Source organism: Odontomachus brunneus, unplaced genomic scaffold (assembly GCF_010583005.1).
Source record: "Odontomachus brunneus isolate Ranch 3 - 2012 unplaced genomic scaffold, Obru_v1 Obru_scaffold_052, whole genome shotgun sequence".
Taxonomy (NCBI): Eukaryota; Metazoa; Arthropoda; class Insecta; order Hymenoptera; family Formicidae; genus Odontomachus; species Odontomachus brunneus.
The window spans coordinates 1,146,336-1,166,626 of record NW_022639502.1 but is presented as its reverse complement, the minus strand read 5'-3'; the positions used below and the strand labels follow the sequence as shown (position 1 = coordinate 1,166,626).

General features: G+C 40.5%; 1 protein-coding gene across 2 annotated transcripts in view; it reads right to left on the bottom strand.

Annotated features, from left to right (window-relative positions):
• LOC116845482 overlaps window positions 1-20,291 on the bottom strand; it is a 129,281-nt gene that overhangs the window by 7,935 nt on the left and 101,055 nt on the right. The window lies entirely within an intron of this gene.

Below are 20,291 nucleotides of genomic sequence, written 5' to 3'. Positions count from 1 at the left end.
ATTTATATTAAATTTATATTTTGTTTTTTTTTAATATTCAAACGACTTTAGTTGCAACTGATGACGTGGCGGAAACTAATTTCGCGGGACGAGATAAACGCTTGAGACACACCTTTCCCAAAATAATGGTATTAATTGCTTCGATTGAGTTCGCTGGTTGCGGCACACCCTGTACCCGACAATGTAGATTTTTGCACTTTGTTTCCGTTGGGCGCGAGTAATAATGGGCGGTTTACATGTGCGCGAAACGAGGTTAATGCAAGTTAAAACGCTAAGCCATTTCTCGGTGGTGCTGAAGCATTAAGGATAATGCGGAACCGACCGAACCGACTACCCGACGATGGCACACAGTAGACATTAAGTTTTCGCTGACTGGCGGCGCAACGCCGTTGGCTTTATGGTAACGTGTTCGCGAATGAGCGAAAGCGGCAGTATTCTTCACCGACAATTACACCGTTTGTCGGCTCAAGTGCGCCAAGATGAGCGGTTCGACTCGCGACTGCAGCGATGCACTCCGACGTGCTTCAATGCGCTTAAGACGCGCGCGACGCACGTCGCCTTCTCGACGGGTATTTCTAAAGCTCCTCAAGTCACAGTTAGGACATTGTCCGCCATTTGTAGGTAGGAAGTGAGTGAAACTACAGCGTGTTTCGTCACTTCAGTCTTAGAGCTTCTGTCTCACTGTCACTCATCCCGAAAAATGCGGACAGGATGCAGATTAATCGGGAATTATCATTGTCCTAATTCTGACTAGGGGAGCTTTAGACATTTCTTTTAGACAAGGTAGACTTGCTTTTGATGTGGCGATCGCGCGATATCATTTCTCTTTGCACACTTAGAAATTTTACTCGTAACAATTCGAATTGTATCAGCTAGCCTGTAATACATTTTTTAATTTGTCCTTTATATATAGAATAAGAAACAAGTAAACGTAACTTTTATATTTTGCAAGATTTTCTCACTACTTTCTGTATGAAGTCAATAATTAAAACAGTTAATATTTTTTTAGCTTCAACAATTGAGAACACATATACGTGTGCAAAGAATTAATGAGAAAATATATCGAGGTAAAATTTGAGCAGATGTCAAGCAGAAGTTTTATTTTTAAGTAATTGCTGGCAGAGGAATATCATGTATTTTATTTCGTTACGTTTGAAACAATAATTGTTCCTCTTAACTCGATATCTAATATCTGCAGGTCAGAATACGCATAAACAATTCCACGTATCATACCCGCGTGCACGTGATCTCGCGTTATTAATAACTATTATGCAAATTTCTTCGATAGCGACCGTTAAACTCCGGCTTCATGTGCGTGCACAACAAAATTATGGTGAGATCTTTTTATACTGCGCGGTTAAAAGCGCGGCATACCCGGAATGATAAATTTCATTGAGCACATGTGCGGCGGTCGATGCGCTAAACGATCGCATTGACCCTCGGATTCCGCTGAGCGGCGGAAAACCAGCGATCGTGCGTCAAGGGGAGGCGAAATGCCACGAGGAAACCACACAAACAAACTTTCGTATTTTCTCTCGGGAATTTACGGTTACAACGAAACGAACGCTTCGCCAACCAGTTTGTCTTCCTGTCGTCGACTCAAGCGAGGAATGTGCAGATGAAATTATCAGAGACAAGTCATCGCTTCCTTTCCTGTTTACGGAGTATAAAATCGTGCGCCGTGCGCGGCGATCGATGTTTCATATAAATTCGTGCCGTCATCGTCGATTCTTTGATAAAATACGGAGCATCAGTATCATGAAATGTCACGGGACAAATAGCTGGCGTATAATCTCGAATTAGCGCAAATTAATTATGTTACGAGTGATACGCGCAACACACTTCGCGTTCCTTCAGGAAGCCTTCAAGTGACTTAATATAAACGCAAGCGCGCAATCACATCGGGCGCATACGTTTAAGGAGCGCGCACATCGCTTTTCAAGCGGCGACGTGACGTGCGCTCACGAGGAGTTCGCTAAAGTCGTCGATTTACGAGTCGCCGCGAAACGGCAAGTGTGATCTAAACGCGAATGCGACTCAAATCGGATGTCTTCAGTTTGCGATTTTTCGGCATATGATCGCTATGAATGCACCTTTAACGCACGATTAAAACGCCGACCACGTAACTTCCTAACAAGTCTCTTCCTCTGTCACATGAGCGAACTGGTCTACCCTGCGAGCGAGTGTGTGCGCAAGTGCGATTGCACTCGAATGCTGCGCGGGGCGGTTCACGTGGGGTCAAAGTCAACTGGTTTTCCACCCCATATTTAGCAGGTAAAGATTATTTCTATCCTAGAGAGGATTTCGCCGTAAATGGCGGCTCGATACGAGCGTGATATGACAAGTCGGGGAAAATTACAGGACGAATGCCGACGATCCTGGAAACCTGTTAATTTATGTCACGATGGAAAAACGACCAGAGATACTGGAAATATTTTCGCGATGCTTGAATCACTTTTTGCAAAATTAGAAAGGAAGCGAGGGATAAAATTGTATTTACATTAGTCAAAGTCTTTAATATTGTTGACAAGGATTTAAGGGAGGCTTTTATATTACTAGAGTTATACATTGTGTGTGCATTTTAGGAGAATTCTTCAAGTCTCCTTAACGAGGCAAGTTTGCCACATTATTTGCGCTTTTTAGACTTCGGAAGCTTCTTCAGAGTCCTCCTTTACGAATCAAACAGCGACTCTTTTAAAGGCGATTGCGAGTCCCGCGAACTATCTTGCTAGATAGATTCTGGTCACGCGACAGTTACTTGAACGATGGCGGAAGTTTGGTGCAAATGCCAAGAATAATGTACCTCGCACTGTGAGCGATGCATGCAAGCGCGCGGACAAGAGTTTTGGAAAGATGTCAAAATATCGTATGCGCGCGCGACAAATACAGAAGTCGTAGAATCCGCAAAATCTTGCTTTCTCGCGACCAACTCCGAGACAATCTCTTTTTACCTCCATTGACATTTCCTCACATCCGCGATAAATAATATAGGAAGCATAATTTCGCCGTGCACAGGCTAGCTCTAAACAAAACAAAAAGAAGAAAAAGAAATCCGTTTTCGGTCAATACACGAACCGTTAAGTGTCTACTTCTCCTCACTTGGTTGTTAGCTATGAAGAAAAGAGCAAGATGATGATGGCGGGTCAATGAGATGCGGGACGAAAGTAAAGAAAGGCGCGATCAATCGCATGTTTCTTCCGGGCCGCCCGGGGCTGCCACGCCGTTAATTAGAGAATATTACTCGCGGTGTTTTTACGCCTAGATCTAACGAGGATGTGCTTCGCATGTGACCGGCGCTTTTCCTCGCGCCGCGACTTTCGAGACAATAATCGTTACGCGCGAAGCTACAAGCGTTTAACTATATGACGCTGTGTCGCCTCGCGCTCTTGTTCTTCTCTCCTCTGCAACGGATAATTTATTATTACCGCGACATACGCAGTTCTCGCGCGTCGAAACGGACACTCGAGCGATTTCTCGCGGGATTCTTACTAGTTTGCGGGGAGAACCGAAGTTACGTGGAAAACACATCGGTGTACATGTAATACCGTTACTGCGAGCCATTTCTATTTTGTTCGCGTTAGTCAGCATAAGCTCGGGAAAGTGACACGCAACGTGTCGCTGTCTGGAAACAGTTCTCGACTGTGATGTAATGAGTAGATATCTTTGGGCTGTGCGAAGATCATCGATGATATTACTCGGGAGAAAGCATTCTCAGTACGTTCTCAAAATATTCGGACTCTCGGAGAACCTCAGATAATATTCTCAGAATCCTCGCGGAATAACTCCTTTCTCCCGAAAATACTCTTGGAATAATCCCAAGACGTTCCCTCAGATAACAGTTGCAGAGTATGCTCTCGGGATGTTCCCGTTCTCGAAGAACAAGGACGGTTATTGCTCGGTAAAATTTGTATTTAAAATTGGTATTTAAATTTATATGATTTTTCTCGTCGCATCACGTCAACATTTTCTTCTACGATCGTCTGATTAGACATGAATCAGTTTACTTCATTATCTATTTATTTTTTTCTTTCTCTCCCTTTCTGTCTCAAGTTTTTTCCTTCAGTTATTTTTTTTCTCTCTTAATGTCGCGGTACACTTTGTTGCAATACGGTTTGAACATTTTTCTCGATGCACTTTAGATCGTATCAGACATTGGAAATGGGAAAAGTTAATTTTTAGAGATTAATAAAAAAGAAAACAAGTTTTCTCATTGGACTATGTTCGTGAAATACATTAAAAAACTATGTCCAAATCGTTTTGAAGACAAGTATGCACACTCGTCTGTTTGTTCCCGCCGTGATTACAGAGCTGAGATGATCGCTTCTTGCGTGGCACAAATTGTTGACGCTATTATCACGAGCGGGATATGACTTTTTGCGCCGTTCAAATGAGCCGCGTGGCTCGGGCGCCCAAGCTCGCGCGGGTAGGTGACATTTCGCCGATGATCCGCGAATTAACCGCATTCTCGAGCGGGAATAGCTCGTCGTTAACGATCACGAACAATGTCGCTTTTTCCGTTCGTCAGGATTAAGATTAAATCGTTCATACTTACGGGGCGCGCGCGCACGCATTTATTAACGAGTCTGCCGCCTGAATGCCTGACCAGAGAGTGTGTCCGCAGAGTGAGTGTCCGTCTATTCTATTCTAGTCTTCTCGAGCGAGGCGCTTCCGCGCTCTTCTACACGCGTCTGTGACTCTAATAATTGAAGACTCCATTCGTAGATCGGTCGGTTGTGAGCGCTGATCGCCGATGTCCGAAACGTAAGATTTTGTGCTGCTACAACAAATTGAGTGATCGCGAATCTCGCGAAAAATCACGCTATGTATTGGCTTTTTCGTTAATCGTGGAGCACTTGGCGCGTGAGTAATAGAGTTCGCGCTTTGTTGTTCTTCCATTTGTACTTTAAAAGATCGTCTATAATGCGGTCGCAGTTATATTTTAACCCTTTCTCTAGTAACGGGACATACGTTTCCCCATCATTAATAATAACCTTATTCAATTGAATAAATTGCTTTTTTAATATTTAGAATATATCACTCTATTTATTACTGCATCAGAACAAATATCCCAAAAACTTCAGTGGGACATTAGTGTCCCGGCTCTATGCTTTTGGCGCCAAACATAAAATTTTTAATTATTTTTTTTTACGGAAACTACATTGTATCAGTATATTTAATGACATAAAAATAAAAAAAATTGTACCTGTAAGAAATCAAATTCGTAGTAAAGAAGTTAAAGTCGAATACTGGCCTGTGAATCGATCATGTATTTATTTCCCTCGTATAAACTCGTGAAAAATGAAAAGTTCTTTCGGTCTCATAGACGAAACCTTTCATTTTTCACGAATTTGTGCGAAGGAAACATGCATAACCGATTCACAGACTAGTACGATTCAGGACTTTAAGATGTAACTGCGACCGCATTCGTAGACGACCCTTAACACGCAATCACAATGCGCTTGGAAGAGTGCAATTCGGGGGAGCAGATGTTTTGTTCTGCGCAATTCCGCCACATCTCGTGCAATTAACGAGGTGCAGTCGAGTTGACGATAATAATTAGAGTTGCCCCTCGATAACGGATTGCGCACGATCCTTTATCGCGCAATTACCCGGGGCCGACGAAGTCGTCGAGTGCGAGCGCATATTTGCACGTGCACAAGGAACCAGTTATTGGAAGATCCTTAGAAGTGCCGCCGATCATTCTTTATGTCGTTTGGTAATGAGTCACCATTATCGATACTTGGGGCAAATTTCTTAACGCAGAGCGGGCGCGCGCACGCCGCTACACTTAAATCATTTACGCCCGATAATTGCGATAATCGAACGAAAAAGAAGTCGTATTTGTGCGCGCGTGAACGAGCATGCGCACGGATAAATGATTAGCTAGCCGCTGGAAAAGTTCGATTTCTCCGTATCAACTTCTTAATGTTTCTCGCGGCGTGATGTTATTTACGCCACGTGCACGCAATTAATATTACATCGCACATCATAATTACATCGGGCGATCCTTCTCCTCCCTCGTCTTCTCCGGGGCGAATAGATATTTATGTTGGAGTAAGGGCAAACATTGGTCGGAAAGATCAAAGTTAACGCGACGGGGAACACCGCGCGCCGGGATAGGAATTATTTGCAGAGTGTCCTAATCGCACCACGCTAATTTGTAATGCATCGACGAAGAAACGGCACCGAACGCCACGGTACGCCTAATCCAATTAGCAAATTAATAGTGTTATTAGACGGCTCGCGAAGAAACGGACCGGCTACACGCGCCACGCCAATAATCATAAATCGTCGGATTGAATTTTTAATTTCGAATATCGGCTATGGCGCGTGCTCATTTCCTCACTGACTCAATCTCCCTGTTTTTCTCAGCGCTGTGTCCTACTCTCTTCTCTTTCCTTTCGCGCATTTATTGCTATTATTTGTCCCAGTTTAAATCGAATGTATTGTATTTTGTAACGTAAACTACAACGGAACTACAAAACGGAATACGAAGACGATAGAGCTGAGAAAAAATACTTGAGAATTTATTTGTGTGAAATATAAAGTTTATCATAAACTCGATTTCACAGAAATAAACTTTACATCCCACAAATAGAATTTCAGGTACTTTTTCTCAGTGCATTAAACGTCACACTTGGAAATCGTAATTTTGCCTGGCATAGAGGATTAAGCCGGACAGGACTTCATGGGTCAATGCTCGGGTTGCGTTTTCCGGTTGCCGGATGCATGCTTAGGTAGACGCAATCGGTGAACGCGTTCGGTGGTCGTGCGGGGATTCGCGCCCAAAAAGGAGGAAACGGATGTTCCTCTCACGGCGTGCCTCGTCGCATCCACGTCCAGATGGGGAGTAAACGAATTTAGCATACGATGCGCGCGAACTTTATTACCTGGTCTTTGATGTAACCGATTTACAACGTCGCGTAAGCCACGCGCAGGAAACGGGAACGCTCGTGAGGGAGACGACACGACGACGCGGGGTCGTATAGACGCGTTTTCGTTGATCCTCGAAACCATCACCTCGCGCGCGAAGCAAACGAGCCGGTTTCCCCCCGATTATCCGCCGCTAATTCTGGGCGAAAGGTTTTCCCCGTCGTTCGATGACGACGGCCGTTTGCAGGCCGCGAGATCACCGCCGAATGACGGCCGGATATTCGAACGAGCAGATTTACGAGTTTGGCCTGGGTCTGAGGTTGCGAACTGTCGGCTGGGACCTGGACTGGTATTCTCGTTTCGACGATGTCAGAAGAAACCGCGCTCGTAAAGCACGCGAAATACGACGTCAGTGTCTACCACGCGAGAAGACATATTACCAGGGTGTGCTAGTGGTTCTTTAGCGGCGCAGCGCGTCGGGTAATCTTCATCCCGTCGAATTGTCTTCTTAACCCCGCCGCGCGACCGCGATAGTCGTTTTCTACGGCGTCACGCGCCAGACGTTGCACACGGGGGAAGAGCCTGACGAGCGTCCCGCTGCGAGGCGAATTCGCCGTGTAATATGTGTTACGGGAACGCCGAATAACATCGTACGCGCGGTATGTGGTTTTCGTATCAGCGTTGCATCGCGCGGACGTAATGCGAACCGACGTGAGGATACTGCGATTGAGAAGCGCTGTTCATCCTGATAACGCGGCAAATTACTTTTTACACTATGTTCACTGAGTTCTTAGAAAAAAATCAATTGTCATTTCAACGGTAAGTTATTATATTCTGCCGCTCGTGTGTCAGAGAATAAAGTTGTTCCACTTGACCTTGTACCCCTTTCGCGCGCTCGCAAGTCCCGACGAGCTCTCAAAGTCTCAGAATTACAATCCCCAAAGTGTCAGGCCCCTCGATTCGCTCGTCCGCCCACACAAAGCGTGGTCCAACAGCGTCGATTCGCACCGGTTTTCATCACGAGCATCCAGAAACCGGCCGACGTTCCCGTTTTCATTCGTGCGCGGCGGCGACTCCCGGCCGTCGAGTGAGTTCCCATAGGGCGAAAATCTCAGAACTCCGAGGGAGAAAGAGCAGGGCGAGAGTTACGACCGCGAATGTTCGGGGCGGATACCACCTCTGTAGAATTATTTAAAGGCATTCTTTCGTACGCCCACCGGTCACCCACGAGCCACCACAGCCGCCCTCACCTCCACCGCGAGAGTAGTCCCGAGTTCGTTCCTTCGACCTAAAACGAGATGGGTCGGCTCCAAGATGGAACTTCACAGTGAGTCTGTCTCGAACCCTCTGTCCCTCCCTCTCCCACCGCCATCGACGTGGACCCTTCGGAACGTGCGCGGCGCATAAACGGCCGTCTATCATAATATTTGTGCTCGTGTCGGCGACTTGAATTATGTTGTAACGACCAGTCACGAGAGTCAGGCGACCCGAGAGGAAGAATCGCGTGAAGGTGTGTTGGTGGTGTGCACGTTAGCGAGGTCCAAGGGTGTGCAAGGGTACGCCCTGTCGTTGTATGCGTGCGTTGTGTGCACATGGGTCTGATGTACGACGGGCCGAACTAAGACGAGCATCGTGTCCAATTTTAACGAATCTACCTAGATTGGGTGCCGATAAAGTGTCGAACGGGAACTTCATCCCGAACTTGGTCCCGGTGACGCCCGTGGAAAAACGGGTCTCACGGATTAACCCTTTACTCCTCCCCAGTAAATTGAACGCAAGGTGTCGTTGGATCCGAGGTGTTGTCCAGGTTACGTCATATCTTTCTACGATATTTCTCGGGGAGAACTTATTTCACGTATGAATAACTCACTTCAGGATATACAAATTCTGATCCAGAAATAAATACTGAATTAAGAAAGCCGGAAACATTTTTTTATTATTATTACTTATCGATTTTTTTCGTTGATCAAGATGATATTTCGAGAGGCCGCGATAGCTGCGGAAGAACAACGAGAATACCTGATTGGGGATATAATTTATGTATCTAGATGGATCTTTTCTTACATGCGCGTTTTATGTGCGTAAGGACATAGCCGAAGATAGATATGTTCTACTAAAACCTGGTTCTGAGATTACGACCGCGGAGACACGAGGTTTTTTTAATTTATCGCCTCATCTGCATCGTTTTTAATTTCGTATTTAAGAGACGTTCCTACGTTCTTTCGAAGCGAGGTATTAGACGCAACATTGAAAGCTCTCTTCCTTTATCCTTAACGAAAGATCTTTATCCTTAACGTAATAGCCGTCGTAATTTTCACTATCTGTCGCTATTAATTTTAAGTAGTCACGATTGTCAGCATTCTCACAAGTCAACAGGCTCCATTTTCGCCTCCTCGTAATTATAACTACGGTAAAGTCAAACAAATTTCTGTAAATTAAGTCGGAAATCATAAGCTGGCGTCCTAAAAATATATCTTCCATGTGACGACGCACATTTCAATGAACTCTTTTCAGGATATCTCGACATTTACGTATCCACCGATGATAAACAAGTGACATACGAGGTAAGAAACATCAGTTTGCCATCGGTCGATCGTCATGTAAGAGACACACATGTGCGCGGAAATCATAAAAAAGCAGACTGCTTTACGTTGAGAAAAAGAATCCGAGAATCATGTCTCCCCGGTCCAGTGGGAATATCGGCCGGATGTATTTATGTGACACCCCGCGCTCTTCGATAAGGTTGGCGGTCAATTAACATGAGAGAGTCAGCTGAACAACCCTCAGCTGTTGTTTGACATTGCTTCGCAATCGAGATTCATTTTCGGCCGACACACGCAGAGAATATTATAATTTCTTTTTCATATAAATTCTTCTCAATTTTTTAATAGTATGTTTTTAATAGTCTAGAAATAAACTCAGTAAGAGAGATCTATCTTACTAAAGAACATAGTAAATTTCACTAAAAACTTGTAGGAAGTGTTTTAACAGTGTATTGTGATTTCTAAAATATATAACTAACATATGTGAGATGAAAAGATAGTGAATTACTGCAGAACGTCGATTTATTTACAAAAACAGATCGACATTAATAACAAAAAAGTCCTTAATAATTTCTATAATAAAATTCTCGATTACAAAAAAGTCTTTTAATAATTTAGTATAAAATTCTCTTCGTGCAGGATATTTCGATTTGCATGTGTAACGCCAAACGTAATGTTCTCATTTCGTAACACATTTGAGCGTGCGTGTAATCACTCCAGGAAGGAATCGATCTAAAAGCGAGGTGGACGTGAATTTTTTGCGTCTCTTTCGTTTTGTGAAGTGAATAATTATTATTTGCGAAATTTTTCGCTGTCACGGATCGAGAGGCATAACGACGGAATTATCGCCATTCGGCGCCTCCTCTACGCGTTGCGCGTCGGGCATCGACGTTGAAATGCAGAGGAGAACAAAACCTTTAGCGAGCTTTATCGCTATTTATTCGACTCGTTCGCTTTTATTGGATCGTGCGTTGTCCGGTCGCCGGGATTCGACTTGCTCCGGGTATCCCGCGAGCCGCCATAACCGCTCTCCGGCTTATCTCCGACGTCGCTCGCCTCGGCCGCGTGTTAATTTATGTACGTCTACTATCTATCGCGATGGCTAAAGGTTGGTCCGGAATCGCGTCTCATCAAGGGACACCCTGCGGCAGCTCTACTTATCGATTGCGTGGGTCGACTCGCATCGTTACATCTTCGCCTTCTCCGCCGCGTCTTCCTGCGACGCGGAGTTCCTCACATATCGAGATCGGGAAGAGATAAGTGAGTATTGACGGGATTGACAGGCAATTTCGTATCGAGAAAACGTCTTAGTTGGCATGGAAACGGCCCGGATATTACAATTCGCGGTATCTAAATAGTTGAACGAAATTCGCGTAAGCGGCGTCATATTCGTCTAGTTTACAGAAATTTGCTCAACGTTGCCCCATTTAGAACTTGCGAGAAATCCGAGAATGGAGCTGTTAACGAGCTGCTAACGAGCTGCTTACGAGAATGCTGATTGTTTCAAGATGTTTGAACTGGACGAACGAATCGTAGAACTTGCAGAGCTTATTTATAGTTGGATTAGAGAACACTATCCGAAAATATTTCCAGCACTAAAAACGGTAATAGGGAACAAATAATTGTGCAGTTAGTCGCTTTCGAGTTGTTGGTACATGGAGAGAATATCATAAATTTTTTTTCATATAAGTTATTTTCAATTTCACAATGTTTTTGGTAGTGCTGGAATAGATTGTCAGTAAGGTCTATTTTGCTAAAAGACACAGTCAATTTCGCTGGAAAGTTTTCAATAGCACATTTTAATTCCTAAAATATAAATAGAGTATATGTGAAATGAAAGTATAATAAATTATTGCAGAATGTCGATTTATTTCTCAATTACAAACAGAATTCTATAGTAATTTTTACTATAAAATTCTCTCAATGTAGGGAATTCAACAGCGGGACAAATTATTTTATAAGTTGCTTTAACTATGTTAATTTAGTGCCATATAATACACATATAATGCACATTAATTTAGTGCTATATAGTGCACATGTAATGTACATATTATCTCGATATAATATCTATAATAATTGGGACACATTATATAGTGCGAACAACGCGACATAAACAAGCGCGCAAGTCGAGTAATGCGTATATTTACATGCCGGTGTCGCTCGCGCGCGGCAGGTTTTGCAAAGTCAGTGACTCGCCGGGTGTTGCGGTGATAACAGTGCTCGCGCTACGTAGCAGATGTTTCTCAACAATTCTTACACATTAGCAAAATTACTTAATATCCACAAGCGTAAATCTAGAATTAGCTTTGCTAACAGTACATGCAGAAAAATACGTATATAGTGCATTGGAGTAAATATTATTCGCTTCAACTATTTCACAAGTTTACATACACTGAGAGAAAAATTATATTAAAATCAACAAATATTTCTTTAATGGGTGCCATTAACATATTTACTTAAATCTACATTCTCTTTATTTAACTCAAATATTGTTTATTTAAATCAAGTAAATTTTAAATCAAATATATTTGATTTAAATAAAGAGAATGTAGATTTAAATAAATATGTTAATGGCACCCATCAAGGAAATATTTGTTGATTTTAATATAATTTTTCTTTCAGTGTACCTGCAAATCTATCATAAGCTCATCATAAGTATCAAATTTATTTTTAAGAGAGATTCTGAATTCTAATAAGTTTAGTATTTCAATCAAGAATTTTTAATTAAAACAAAAATTTGATTTGCTTATTATCATACATATAATATTTAGAGTCGAGCCAACTTTTTCTTTTATAGAGCTTTACAATATTCTCGTATTTTTTTTTTGAGTACACGATAACAAGTTTTTCTAAAATTTGTGATGAATATATTTTACGAATATTATCAAGAAAATGTTTTTGTTAAAGATAAGTATTAGAGACTGAGCACAATAAAAGGAATAAGGAATAGGGAACCGAGAATAGAGAACAGGAAACAGAGAATAGGGGACAGTTCAATATTAAAACATGAAACCTAATTTATCAACGCAGAATAGAGAAACAGAGGAATATTATTTCTTGTTTTCAGTATTCCTTATTCCTTATTCTCTGTTCCCTGTTCCTTATTCCTTTTATTGTGCTCTTTTATTCCTTCCTTTACTCAAAGGAAGGAAAGTCAATTTTTCACATCGTTTTTCTTACAAGGGAACACCGCGAACCCGAACTCTTTGATTTTGATATACTTTTATGAGTATGTAAAGTAAATCAATACATGAATAGCGATATATTCCACTTGTACTTTATCGCTATTTAAAGGTATGATTTATACTCTCAAAGTAAAAAGGACGATTCCACTTTTTCATTACTCTTAAATTAGAGGAAATAGAAAAAAATGTTTCGAATAAAAGTTTAACATAAGCATAAATAAAAATACGATTTTTATTGTAAAAAAAATTTTTATAGGTATTTTTTAAATTTATGCTTAGTATGTCAATTTACAGCACTTAACTTACCATTAAACTTTTATTCGAAACATTTTTTTCTATTTCCTCTAATTTAAGAGTAATATATGAAAAAGTAGAATCATCCTTTTTACTTTGAAAGTGTAAATCATACCTTTAAATAGCGATAGGGCACAAATGGAATATACTGTTATATACTGTTATTCATGTATTGATTTGCTCTACATACTCACAAAAATGTATCAAAATCAAAGAGTTTGCGATATTTCCTTGTTAGCAGCAAAATATTGTTCTCTATATACTCACGTTAATATTCGTGATTTTATGTTGTCATTTTAAGGGTTATATTTTTCTGATATTTTTCGATTTAACAAAGTCAGTTTTACATTGCAGAAATAGATTCGTTTCTCATCTAAACTTATTCTCTGTCACGTTGTAAAGTTATTCACTTCAAAATTTATTTCGCAATTCACGAAATCTACTCGAATTTACTCGATAAAACGATAGACTAATTTTTTCTCATCGTCTAACCGAAGCAGTCTTTATTTCGATGGTTATTATCTTATACATATATATTGTACATCGTGCCGAGTATAAAATACAAACACAGGTTTCTCTGATTAAAATAATAGTCCGCGGCATATCTCGCTTGTCCGAAATAAAATACGTCCAATCCGACCGAGGGTCGTTGAAATAAAAGTAAATGACGTTGCCTGATGTTCGCACCTCCCTTTTTGCACTACCTCCAGGTGCTATCAAGCCGCTTTCATGCGAATAGCCAGTCGTGACGATCGAGCGGAGGCCGCGGGGTGAACGAATTATGGGCCTCGCGGGGCAGAAAATGGATGTTTGACGCGGAGCAATTCGCGTTATATAAGATATCTGTGTGTAAAGCGGAGGGTAACGCGGCAATTTAGCGGTAGTTGTAATAAGTACTGCTCATTATGTTCGACTTTTAACGGCGAGCCGACCGTGACGGACATCCGATTGATTATAGACATTCCGATGAAAGTTTCTGTAACGATCGATTACTTGGCAAAATAAACTCACGTATCGGATACAAAACATTTACTTGTCCTCTCCATTAATATTGGATACTCGAGTACGAACGAGACTCAATTCTTTCGAGCTGCCCGATCGTTTCGTACAGAAATAACCGAGCTATAGTTGCGTGCGCGGTGGACGATATTCGCCGTAATCTCCAACGGATCTCCGCAACAGAGAGTCACCGTATCACGTATGGCGATTGAGTATCGGTCGAATTACGACTCGAAAGGAGGGAAACGGCTGTTCAATACGGTTGTTCTCGGCGACTTCACGCACAACTACGTTGGTCGTGAGAACCAACGATGGCATAATCCGATTTAAAGTCTCGCCGCGGCTTATTTTATGACATCGATAAGCATCTGCGCTCGGAGCGGTACATGATTTCAAAGTGGTGCAGGAAGTAGAGATAACAGACTCTCGAGGGGAGGTCAAACGTTATTTTGCACGAAAGCGTCGCGACACCTCGCGCCAGATTAACATAGCAGCCTTAGTGCGCATCGCAGATTCTACAAGGAAAGCCTGTTCAAAAAAGAACACGCCTATATCGTACTCATTATCATTATTATCGGCGTACTCACTTATCGGAACGCCTAGAAAGAAACGGAACCGTACGGTTGTTCGTGTCTCTGCTTTTTCGCGCTATTTTCTCCTTTTCATTTCATTTTTCTAAAACGTGGCTGCTGCGAACATCGTCAGGTATCACGAGAGAAAATCGTCCCTTCACTGCGTTTCATTATTGAGAAAAATCCCACGGTTATCAAAACAAAAGCACATTTGCTGTTTGACGATCGTTAGAGAAACAGATCGAACGGTCACTGTTACAAATCATTCTTATCATTTGTCATTTTAACAAACATATTTTGAGATACAAATCGCATTTGATCTCGTCTATTTAAGTTTGTAATGTCTTCATTACAGAAGTCTTGCTTGAAGTGGTAAATTTACGGGTACTGGTATTTTGTAAAATTAGCGAGACGTTTTCTCCCAAAATGTTCCTTCCTCGAAATCCGTGGTTTAAAAAGCGGGTGCCGGTAAGAGCAGGAACGTGACTTAACGTTCGAAATAATCGCCGACTCGTGCAAATAAATCCGTCCTTATCGAAGCTGATCTCCGCGACCACCTCCTCGCAACGCGATTTCCATACGTTTCCGCCTTTGAAGCCGCACGGGGCAGAAGCCTTGAATTCCGCGGGGTACAAATTAAGTATTTAAGATAATTAGCCGGGCACAGCGTGTTTCGTTCCTCGTGGAAACCGATAGCAACCTACTCTCGCGGCCGGCGATGCTATCTCGCTACGACGCGATCCTCTCTTCCTGAAAGCTCCCTGCTCCAGAAGCGAGCTTAATTTACATAGAAATACACGAGCCAGAGTTAGTCCAAGTAATCCGCCATAAGCGGAGGAAATTATTTATTCATAATCTCCAATTAAATCAAACGTTCAATGCAAAATTGAGTATGTGAGGCAAAATTAGAAATTAATATCAAACACCGTTTTCTCAATTGAGAATAGCCAAATAACACAAAATGACGTGTCAGCGGATGATTATGCGACACGTTTAGGTCGTATCGTCGTAGATCGGAAATAAAAATGTCACATTGTAACGTTTCATTGTTGGTTTCAATGAATGTAACAACGGCAGTCGTAACGCAGTGCCTCACGACGCGCGTCATCTCTTAACCAGACCTTGACTCGAGTATCTTAAGATCCACACGTATATAATGTGGCTCGCCTCGTAGCTATTTTCAACTATTCGTTTGCTTAAACAATAACCATTGAGCTCGGCACCTGTCTTCGTGGAGGAACGGAGCGTCCAGATACCTCCGGCAATATCGCGATGCTCATTCCGGTTACCGCTTTCAACTCGCCGTCGACTGCAATATACGCCCGTGCAGCATACATAAAGCACCTGTATCTCCGTGTACATACGACGGATTCAATTGATTACGTTTGTCGTTATCGTCAAGAATAAAAATCTAGAATCAATATGGAAAAAGTTTAGTAGTACAAATCACTATAGAATTTTTTATTCGAAAAATAGATCGATGTTCTGTAGTAACTGACCGTCTCCCTGTGTTTTCTATGCGCTACACCTATTTTAAGAACTGAGCTAAAATAGATCGTGTCTTTAGCGAAATTTGCTACTTTTCTGGCAAAATTTCTGTTCCATAGCAAGATAGACATCTTACTGACAGTTTATTCTTGGACCACTAGAGATCTAGTAAAATTTGAAGGAATTATACATGAAAAATGAAACCGTAATATTCTCTTTGTGTATGATTGTCTACAAAAACAGAAGAGTAACTCACAGTTACTTTAACTTACAGTTTTTGCTTCTAACTAATGCAAACATCTCGTATAATGTAAATATCTAACATGATTGTTTGCATTTCTTTTGTTTCAGATGTCTCTAATTGTGCGCGCTTCGTATTGTTGTACTTCAGTGTTGTGTTCGCGTTGCGCGAGAGATGATCGCCGAGGGCCGGTCAGCTGCTGAATCTTCAAATTGTAAGTTGCAAAATTTTGTATTATGCGTGAATTTGACAAGATTTCATTAACGACAATGTGAGATAATAATCGGTGAGCCAATCCACTGTCAATTGTCGCATAGCGTAATGCCATTAAACGCAAAACGCCATAAAATATAACATGTAACGATTCGCTTCTTGACTTTGATCGAGCTAAGGTCAGGCCTATTGGATATTACGACAGAAATAAGCGCCGTTAAGCCGCGCGTGCGTTCGCATTTAATTGCGCCGCTCTTATTATTTTTATTAACGCACCTTTTCTTGCCTCGAGATGGATTTTCCTTCGCGCGCGCATGTATACGATGAGAAGTGCGAGGTAAGTTCGCGGTGAAGATCTTAGCTCATACTTCTATCTCGTTTATCAGCAAGAAGCGGAAGCATCGCAATTCCTCGTATGAAGTGTGAGAGCGGATTCATATTTTTTTCTTTCTCCTCTGCCACATATAATGGTGAGGGCGCATTGAGACGTTACACAGTTCGCGATTATTGTATCTTTATCAAAATACGTGTGGCATTTTCATTTAATTTTATTTAGCTATTAAAGTTATTTCTGTGCGCGCATTGACCTCACTGACGATGCGACAAGCTCGAACATTCTCGAGTCGTGCAAAATTCACAGCAACACGTAACTAATATTGATATGTTACGATTTATCGTTTGCAAGTTAAATTTTGATATACGTGTCATTTTATTACACGTCGTCTGTGAATGCAAAGATGAACGACGATACGATTTTCTCGAAGAAAAGGAAAGAAAAGAATACAATGACACCGCGATTATCTTTATAATATGATGGATTAATAATAAATTATTCACTACGGAGAGTATTTTTTATAACAAATAATAGAAATGCGTGAAAGTGTTGCATTGAGAAATAAATACTTGCAAATTTACTTGTGGCCATACAGTTTCTTCATAGAAACGAAACTTTCTTCATAGAAACTTTATTTCTTCATAGAAACTTTATTTCACGGGAATAAACTTTATATTCCACAAATAAATTTTCAAGTATTTTTTGTAATTTAACGTAATTTCGTCATATAGCTGCAATTGATAGATTGGCCCGTCGATTTTTCAACGTCTAGAACCAGTTAGTTCTTCAGTCTAATAATCGGATGTTACGATATTTGCGTTTGAGCGTAACGACAGTCGTCGATGCTCTCATGTCTGATGTAACTTGTCACTTTTTTGACAATAATGGACCGGTCGCTCGCGTACACTTCCTTTTCTCGGAAAAGCGCGAGACGACGAAGGGAATATCTCCTTTTTGCGTAATGATACGTCAGACTTGCTCGCTTATTTGCCATGACTGTTTTCCGCGGAAGAATTTAAAACGAGGAGTAAAACATATATTCAAAGTGGTAGGTACTGGGTAAAGTCGCTAGATTACCGGAATAACGCAAATCGCCCGGACGTCAGGTCGTTTAGCAGGACGTCGGCGTGCACAAATTCAATAGCAAGTCGTCATCGTGATTTCTTCAACTTCGTGTTCTCGTTCTCTTCACTCTCTAATTCATTCCCGTTATCCGATAAGCAGTCGATTCGAAGGTTGATCTCGTTCGTGTTAATCGCGGAAATATACATACGTATATATGTTTATGAACAATCGAGCGGACGCAACACCACAGTTAGTTAAGGAAGGAACCTGGTTTAGGAGGTCGAAAAATGTATGATATTTAGAAATTTTTTTCTTAGCTAGAATAAAACCAATCACTTTCAAATTTTAGGGATGTTTTATTACATATTTTATCTTTATAAAATAATTTTTTCATCAAAAAATATTAATTATTTGTTTAAAAAATGGAGCCAAGTGAGTAGTGCCAAACTGCTGCAATTGTTCCACTGTGTACACTGTGTTATAATTTTTATCTGAGACAAAAGAAACAATTATTTTTGTTAATTGTATGTAATTACCTTCTAGTTGAACCAAAAACTTTACAAAAAAAGCAAAAATTGATAACTTTCAACGACTTTGAAAGAAAAGTTACGATTTTTATTAAAAAGTTTCAACTTTGTGTTGCAAAAAAATTAGTCTAATGTAACGTTTTTCAAAAACATTTAGATTCACCTAGAAGATGAACTAATCAGCTATAAAACAAGCCTAGAGACAGTTCAATTGGTTTATTAGAGTTGTCTCTATCATATACACAAATTCAGAAAATATTGTTTTGAGAAAATCGCATTTAAAGTTTGCGGAACATACCATTTATAGCATTCACATGCTAACTTGCGATATCAGATCTATATAGTAATCCTTCAGTTTCTTCATAGAACATATTCTGAACCGTTAATTTTATTCTACGCGCTGTTCGAACTTCTTTTGAGCTGCTTAAGTTGCGGCATCGCTGCCTCTCAAGTCGCTGTTCGTTGTATGAGTGGACAAAATTTTGAGCTTGCAACCCAATTCTAATATTTAACATATCATCATCTTTAATATATTGCTATATTCTTCATTAAAGACACATGCGGCAATAGAAGAAGTAATTTCGACAATTTTCATGCCTGCATTCAATGCTCGATGCATAATCTTCAAGCTGTAACTCGAAAAGTACTTTGAATTTCGGTCTAAAATTTTAAGGGTATACTCTAAAATAGTATTATTATCGATTAAGACAACTTTTGAAAATTAGATTTTTTGAGCCCTATAAACCAGGTTTCCCCCTTAATTTTTTTTTCCTAGAGACCGAGACACGTTAATTACACGCGATCACAGATGTTTAGTATATCTCGATTTCGCTCGATAAATCGCGACGAATAAAATAAATGTCTATCTGGGTGTCGGTATAATCATGCGGTCGACTCGCTTGACAATGAGCCAGTGAAAACTGGTTAAGGGGATGCAGGACATGAAAACTTTATCGACATAACATTGACTTTTTTACAAAGTTTACGTCTTCTTGCTTGCACAGAATTACAAACACTTTTACACAACAAAAGTGCATGCAAAAATAAATTGGAGCCTTGCTCAATATGTGACGAAAACGAAAAAAATATGTTTAAATTTAAATTTTGAGCTGTCAGTTAATGCAATATTTGTTTAATACAAACATTCTGCAGGTTGTATATACTGAAATTGTGGATGCGCCAATCAGGAAAATTTCAAAGATCACTACTACACTTTCAGAATTTAGTTTCGATGCTAAAAAAGATACGAAAAGTTTGCAGAAAAGTTTATGTTTACATACGGTTAGGTTTTCCAATTTGATGAATTATGATAAAGTAGAGCAAAAAATTAGTTTACGGATATTTTTCGATCTGGCACTGTACTTTTATCGTATTTTTCACAACATTCGAATATTAAAAGTGTATGTGTGTGTGTGTGTGTGCGTGTGTGTATATGTATGTATGTATATATATAAATAATTACTTTATTTATATTATTACAATATTATTATTTTTTTTATAATAATTATAATAATATCTGCTTGACAATCGTATGATAATAACCACGAGCGGATAATAACTGAATAACGATGATCGAATAATTGGTAATAACAATAAATAACAATAACTGGACAACGGCAATAATAACTGATTGAAGACGAGGTAAAAAAATTGTCGTAACGGCACTCCCGAATTGCTTTCCTATGCATAATAGCAATAATTAAATAATAACCGAATAAATTAAATAATAATCGAATAAAGAAGTAATAATACTCAAATATTAAATGGTAGTGATAACATCTACTCGACAATCGTGTGATAATATTCGCGAATGGATAATAAAGAAATAATGATGATCGAATAATCGGTAATAACAATACCTGGGTAACGGCTCTAACAAAAACTCGAGGCTCCACAAAGGTTAAGTAAACCGACCGTCGTAACGGCCGCTCGGGCCGTTGACTGAGCGGCGCTGGGG